The following is a 7718-nucleotide window of genomic DNA, read 5'->3' on the forward strand; positions in this document are numbered from 1 at the left end:
CAAGAAAGCACTTGTGTCGCTTAAGTTTTGTCGGAACAAAGTTACGGAAAGTTAATTAACAAACAGAGACGTAACAATATATATATATATATATATATAAACACTATCAACGTTAAAGTGTATTTTTATATTGAATCCTTGTTAAAAGGTTTTTGATATTGTTTTTTTACTAACTGAGTTGCCATTATTAAAGGGTTTTATTCTCCAGTTGTATTTTTGTTAAATTATTAAGACTCACGGTAGTGAATAGCGCGGCCAAGGTAAAAATTCGTACACGCACCCCAAAACATGCAGCAACTACCGAGAGTCTTTGTACATGGCGTGTTTGTGTACAAAACTGGCTCCTCTGAAACTTACCCATTCTAACAGCAACACTTAACATATTCGAGACTGTAAACCATCAAGACATTAGCAGTTAGCACGTAAAAAATGAAACGAATCCTTGGAACCGTTGCCGAGATATATAGCCTAACTGAATCTGATCATATTCTTTGCTTTCTTTTTTTTTTTTTTTCCTTCGTTTTCTCACACTCAATTTGTTTTTATGGCGCGTTTGTTTAAATTTCAAACCTCAGCCATCATCTCAAACTTTGTTGGATTACTTTTAAAGTAATATGACTACTTCCTTCGTGTTCACGCTACTAGCAATAGTGTATATAACTCGAAACAATCAGTTTTGTGGCATAAAAGCTGGTTTTATCTAAAACAAAATATAGATTTTAAATTTCGGTGAAACTTTACAGGGGTAAACGATACCATTAATTTTGTTTTTATGCAAAATTTCGTGGAATTCTGACTAGTAGTTTTCTTGTAATGTGCTTGTAAAATTTTAAATCGCCTTTGCCAGTGAGTGGAATTTAACCTGGCTTCCTGTGTAAACACGAGATACTCGCGAGTTTTAATTGTTTGTTGACAGTCATTACTTCTGTCTAAGTTAATAGATTTGTTTGTAAGTTTAATTCATAAGTTTATTTTCCATACACATAAGTCTATATACTCGCGCACACTGTAGCTCATGCTAGCTATATAACCATAGAACTTGCTTGTATTCTAGTATTATTTACTATTCACTATGTGAGAAGTGCGTGTTTATTGTCTACAGTTTATTCACATATATCTACTAATATATAGCTTTGTAAGTGGTTTTAGCCGACTAGCAAGCTTTGGCCAAAATTGTCCAAGTTTTGACTATTAATCACTAATGAAGTGCGGTATTAATTTGTTGTGTGTGCCTAGTGCTAACATTAGCAAGAATTTTCTGTTATTAAATACGTGTATAACAAAGGTTAAAGGTGTGGCGATACGATACTATTTATATCTCTTCACCAAATTTGGCAAACTTTCACTAAACATTATAAGTATTTTATACAGAAAAAAATCAGAATTTCTAATAAAGTATTTTGCTATAAATTAATGATTCAATAAAGGAAGATGAGGATTGAGTACTACATGATGTCTTTATTTCTTTTATCAAAAACATTACATGCAAAGTAACATAACAAATTAATAATAACAAAATAGGTAGATATTAACTTCTTTTTCATTTTACTTCTCTTGCCAGCTGCCATTTAGTTGATCAAACCTGAGAATTTGAAAAAGCACTGGAAATACAATGTTAGTAACATAGATAATAAATTACAAACAAGACTGTCAAACATTGTAACAAACCTTTGGTAGAACTATCATTAATATCTAGATACGTATTGTATCGACTACTATGATGAGATACGCACCCTAGCAAATGTGAATAGTTAGCTATATAGGTATTAAAATACGTGTATGTGCAGCTGTCACATCGTGGGAGTATGATTTCTATTGATAAATGGCAGGCTGCTATCGGAAGCTTTATAGTTTCTTTAAACTTTGATAATTGCATGCATGATGATATGGCTGCTGATCACCGTCGTATGCCACCCACATGATGAAGTAGATGGAATATTATAGCAACGAGTGCTTTATCGATGGTACCATTTTTTGTTGTGTGGACATTGAGAGTAACCCTGGCCCAGGTCTTTATACAGTTCAGTCCTAATTGTGAAAGCAATATACATATTAAAAAATTAGTATGCTCATATGGATATGTTGTCCGAAAAAAAGTTATAGGCAAATATGTAGAAACGTGAATGTACCTGCCAATTTTACAACAGATATAGCTTTAACAAGTCTTCTGAATGTGCTAAGTTGTATGATGTAGAATTGCCAGTGACCAATAATACTTTAAAGAAGGTTAGTAGCAACTTTAAAAGGTAATTTGCAGCATCAGTTAACTGTGGAAAAAAGGCACTCGTAAAACTAAATTGGTTGAACCATTTGTTAACTCTGTTCCACCTATAAAGAAACCACGAACGAAGGTAATACCTAGTGTTATTATACTTTTAAAGCAAAAGGCTCCTTGGTTATAAGACGAAAGGGTAAATCTAAAGTAGCTGAGTCCACTACAGCTATTTACAAAGACTGTGAAATAACTGCTGTTGATATACCCATTTTTACAAGAACTGAATGGCCTGATTACAGGTATTATCCTGATGTAGAGGAATGGCAGAAATAAGCTTGTAATTTACTAGGCCTGAGGTTTTTGTGTCCATTTCAACGTGTATCAGGTGAATCAGACGCCATTCTAACCCTACCTGATGCTCTATGTGTGAAACACTTTAGATGTGTTGGGAATTGCCTTTTTCGAGCTATGTCTTATATAATAACTGGCTCTGAAGAGCAACATTTTGAAATTAGAAGTGCAATAGTTGTTCACGTGCCAAGCATACCTGACTTAGTAAGTGGCATTGGGGCTGATGGTCAGCAAAAATACTTAAATCGATACAATGGTGGCTACTACAGTGTTGAGCAATATCTTGCACAGAGTCAGATAGCTGTTGATGGGGCATGATGTGTGTGGTCTTTTTTGTCTTGTTGGTGCTATTCTTGGTTAGTGTTGTTGATGGTCAGTGGTAAAGAGAGGGGGGATATGTATATAAAGCACTAAACGGTATTTTTTTCTTTTAGTTTAAACGTATGAGCATTTCTTGTTCACCAAAATTTTTTCTTATTTACGCAAGTTTGGCGAACGTGTAGCACATTTTCCTATAGATGATTGACTTTGTAAAAATAGTTACTTTATACTTGAGCTAATTACATACTCTCATGGATCATTTGATATTTCTGAACTCTACCATGGAAGTTGGCGCTGAAGAATTCCTTATACTTGTGCTAATTCGTTCTCTAGTAACATATGTTGTGTAAATGTTTAGAAATATCTGAAGACTTTGTCATTTCTTTTTTTTTATCAGAAGGTTGATCAATTGACTTGGCCCAGCATGGCCAGGTCTTTAGGGCTCTCGACTCGTAATCTGCGGGTCGCAGGTTCGAATCCCCGTCACACCAAACATGTTAGACCTTTCAGCCGTAGGGGCGTTATAATGTGACGGTCAATCCCACTATTTGTTGATAAAATAATAGCCCAAGAGTTGGCGGTGGGTGGTGATGACTAGCTGCCTTCCCTCTAGTCTTACCCTGCTAAATTAGGGACGGCTAGCACAGATAGCCCTCGTGTAGCTTTGCGTGAAATTCAAAACAAACAATCAATTGACTTGGATTGCAAACATAGTTAGCGGGAGTTGATCCTATTCATTGTGTAAATAGTCGTTGATTCTCTTAGTACTATATTTTGCCTGGTATAATCTCTTCCACAGTTAAAAAGAACTGTGATCATTTTGTGCACCCGTTAAATGTGTTTGTCTTTCTATTAGGCTATTGAATAAATAGTGTTCTGCTTTACTGCCAGGCTTGTTTCCTGTCTTTTTCTTCCATTCAGTGAAGTCATATTTCAGATTAATTATTCAACTCATATTCTGCCGAGCCTACAGTTAGAAAAGGTGCTATTCTCAGGCTAGTATGCAGAATGTTTGAAAAGACGGTTCTAATTTGCGAGATAGAAATCCAACACATATTGTGCCGAGGACACTCAGCATGCTAATGCTATGGAGGTCTGAGGTCATACGACTATTTCAAGCCAAAAGATGCTAATGCTTCATCAGAAGGACGTAGACTATGTAAAAAACGTTAAATACCTTAAGCAGATGCGCTATAACTACATAAGTATAATTTCTTTTACTTCACAAAAATAGGGGATTTCGCCAAATCCACCTGCGTACATGTGTGATTCTTACCTTTAGAAAATCAGTATACCTTATAATATTTCACCTGAAAGAAATCAGTGCTGTTGAACATACTACTCTACTATCCTGCTAGATGGTTCCAGTACCAAGGTTAAGCTAATTCAAGTTTGTGGACACCATGTTTGTCTAGATCTAGCAACCAAGTGAAGGCACATATAATAAAATTGAAAAAAAAATCATGTGAATAAACATGTATTCATATATTGTGTACAAATTTAATAGCGAGCAAATGATGAGTATTTTGCTAGTTTTTATTGTGAGAATTTTAAATTGGCCATCTTTCCTATCACCGAATGTGCTTGCCCTTTCATCCATAGGGACATTATAATGCAACAGCCAACAGGATATCTAGGAGTCTATTCCACTATTCTATTAGAGTAGCCCAAAAGTTGGTGGTAGGTGGTGTTGACTAGTTGCCTTCCCTCTAGTTAATAACTTGTAAATTAGGGATGGCTAGTACAGATGGTCCTCGAATAGCTATACAGCAAATTCAACAAACAACTAACCCTGTTCCTTTGTTTTCTGTTTATTTATTTAATATTCTTACACGTGTATTCTGTTAACCTTTCTTCGAAGTTTTATGCTTTATTTAAGCAAACACTTCATCTTCACTGTTATCTATTTTAATTTCATATAAACAAACCCAGAACCTTACCCTGGCAAAGAGTATATTGCAGAAAATGATCAAATCGTTATCATTCTTCTCTAGATGTAGCCTTGTCCATTAAAACTGTTCTTCAACTGAAAACGTTAATATCTTTGTTTTGTACACATTAATAATATTTCCATTAATTGGCAATTGAGGTGCTTTACAGAATTAATTGCCAAAGAGCCCATACTCACACATATGTATATATATAAGAAAACAGATTTGCAGTTTCAAAATAACACTGAAGTGATAATGAGTCACATTGAGTATCATAAATTATTTGTTGGTTACTGATACTCACGCAAAGCTACACAAGGACTGTGTTAGCTGTTCCTGATTTTAAATTAATAGACCACAAGGAATACAGGTAGTTAACAGCACCCATCACTAGCTCTAATCGATTAGTGAGCTTTGACTATAACACTCATAGCACAACAACAACAACCCCAAAGTGTAGAGCTAGATTTTATAGCAGCTGGGACACGAAATATTAACTCTCAGGTTCATAGTTCAGCCTGTTAACTACTATAGGTCGGGTTTTATGTATATCTGTGGGCTGGGATTCTAGTACAGTAGGTGTCTGCAACTTGTTGGTGATAAAATCGAACAATAAATGGACATCACACAATCCACTTGTTTTAAAATAATATATATTCAGAACAAGACAAATATATGTACAAAAATTATTTACACTATAGGATATCACAGTTTTACCTAAAACTCTAAATAATTATCTTTTCTTGTAAATAGTTCACACAGTTTGATTCAATTACTTTAGAATCCAATTGACAAGACAATTATTTTCTCTACTCTTATCACACTAGTATCAGTGAATAATTCACTTATGTTACCAAGTGGGTTTCCATAGTTGTATCCTGAACCTTAAATAATTGTCTCCTTTTCGTCAAAGTCCATACAGATGGGTTCAATTACTTTACAACACCCTTTGGCAAGAAAAAAAAATATTCTCCTTAACTCTGTCAAACTCACTTTAAAATATAGCCCGTTGTGGCTAAACTACCAATAACCCAGTCTAGGTCTGTTTAATTATCTCTCACTTGACTTAATTTTTCTCTACTAACTTGCGCTCGCTAGTCACCTATATATATATCTTGTTCACTGAGACCTCGAACTTTCTATAAACTAATCGAGCGACGAGATAATGTAATAATACTCACTTACGGTAACGAGAAAAATACCGAAGATTCGAGTAACGTGATGTCAATAATATTAGTAAAGCATAGACAACAATATAATTGTAAACACAATGTACGACTCGGAATTTGTCACAACCAACACTTTTAAAACACTCAATCTTCAACACTCCTGTCACGAAAACTAAACAATCATTAAACATTATGTCACAAAATGAACTAAATAACTAACTAAATTATGTTTGTTTGTAATTAGGAACAAAGCTACACAATAGGCTATGTGTGCTCTGCCCACCACGGGCATTGAAACCTGGTTTCTAGCGTTGTAAGTCCGCGGACATATCACTATGAACTGTTTATGAATGTGTTTCATTAAAACAAAAAGTTTTGAATCTTACTTATCTCATGTCGTTAAATATACTTTGAACAAAGCTATATATATTACGAAAAAAAAAAAACTATTATTACTTGATCTTCTTCGGATGAAGAATATTTAGTGTGCATTATGGAAACTAGTGTCTCCGTTATATTATTTAAAGAAAACGTTTCATGTTGCTAATCGTATACCGACAATGTTAGAGCTATCTAAAGCTCACTATTTTTTATATGATCATCCAATGTCTGAAAGGTGTGTGGGTGTGTTGCTGCTATTTTAAAGCAAAGCTACATAGTGGGTTATCTGCGCTCTTTACATCGAGGGGGTGGAATCCCCTATTTTAGTTAGTTCATAAATTTACCACTAATCTAGTGAGGGTACTTGGAATGTGTACGTTAAATTAAGAATTCCAATTCATATTTATACAGATAAATATCATTTTTGAAATTTTCAAACTCAACGTATTTAATATTTCCAACTCAGTTTCGATGTAGTTGACAAGTGAGAGCTTTGAATATGCATATGCCCATGTTACGCCTAAAGATTTATCTATATATATCAAAATTGCAGTGTGGCAATTACGTTGTCACTAAAAAAATATTTCACATTATAATTCTTAGCGTGGATTTAATACTCTTCATTTCATCTACATTTGAAAAGAAAATATTCTGGAGGAAATTTTAATATTTTTGTCACCAGAGACGTCGCTAGGTGCTTAAAAGATTCGGGGATCGGGCTCGTAGGTGCGGGAATTTTCGGCGTTTCAGTATGATCTCGATTCTGATTTTTCAAGACATCAACTAGGGATTCAATTAGAATTGAGACACGGGCCTCGAGTGCCAGTGCCTTGTCACAGTGTGTAAATACGATAGACATGTGTCGCTTTTTAAATCGTATATCGCTTTCGACAGGGTTTAATTAAACAAATAATCGTCTTTTTTTCATTTTGTAAATGACTCCAAAATATTAAACGTTAGACAAAAGTTTTATGTATTATTTACAGCATTTCGAACAAAAACAACTGAAACATTTCAATTTACATTAAGACATTCTCTGTTATCATTATATTGTTACGTCTCCGTTTGTTAATTAACTTTCCGTAACTTCGTTCCGACGAAACTTTAGCGACACAAGTTCTTTACTTAATAAAACTGGTTTATTCTTTCCGAATACAACTTTACCGATACACTCAACTTCAACAATCGCGCTAAACAAACGCTATAACAAAGAACGTCAATAATACTTCTGACCGCAGATCAATTACTCACTATCTATCCACACATTACATTCCCCCTCTTATATATATACCCAACTACCCTATATCTAGTAAGTACTAGAGCATTCGCCAAAGTACATGATAGTTCTAG

Source organism: Limulus polyphemus, unplaced genomic scaffold (assembly GCF_000517525.1).
Source record: "Limulus polyphemus unplaced genomic scaffold, Limulus_polyphemus-2.1.2 Scaffold59, whole genome shotgun sequence".
Lineage (NCBI taxonomy): Eukaryota > Metazoa > Arthropoda > Merostomata > Xiphosura > Limulidae > Limulus > Limulus polyphemus.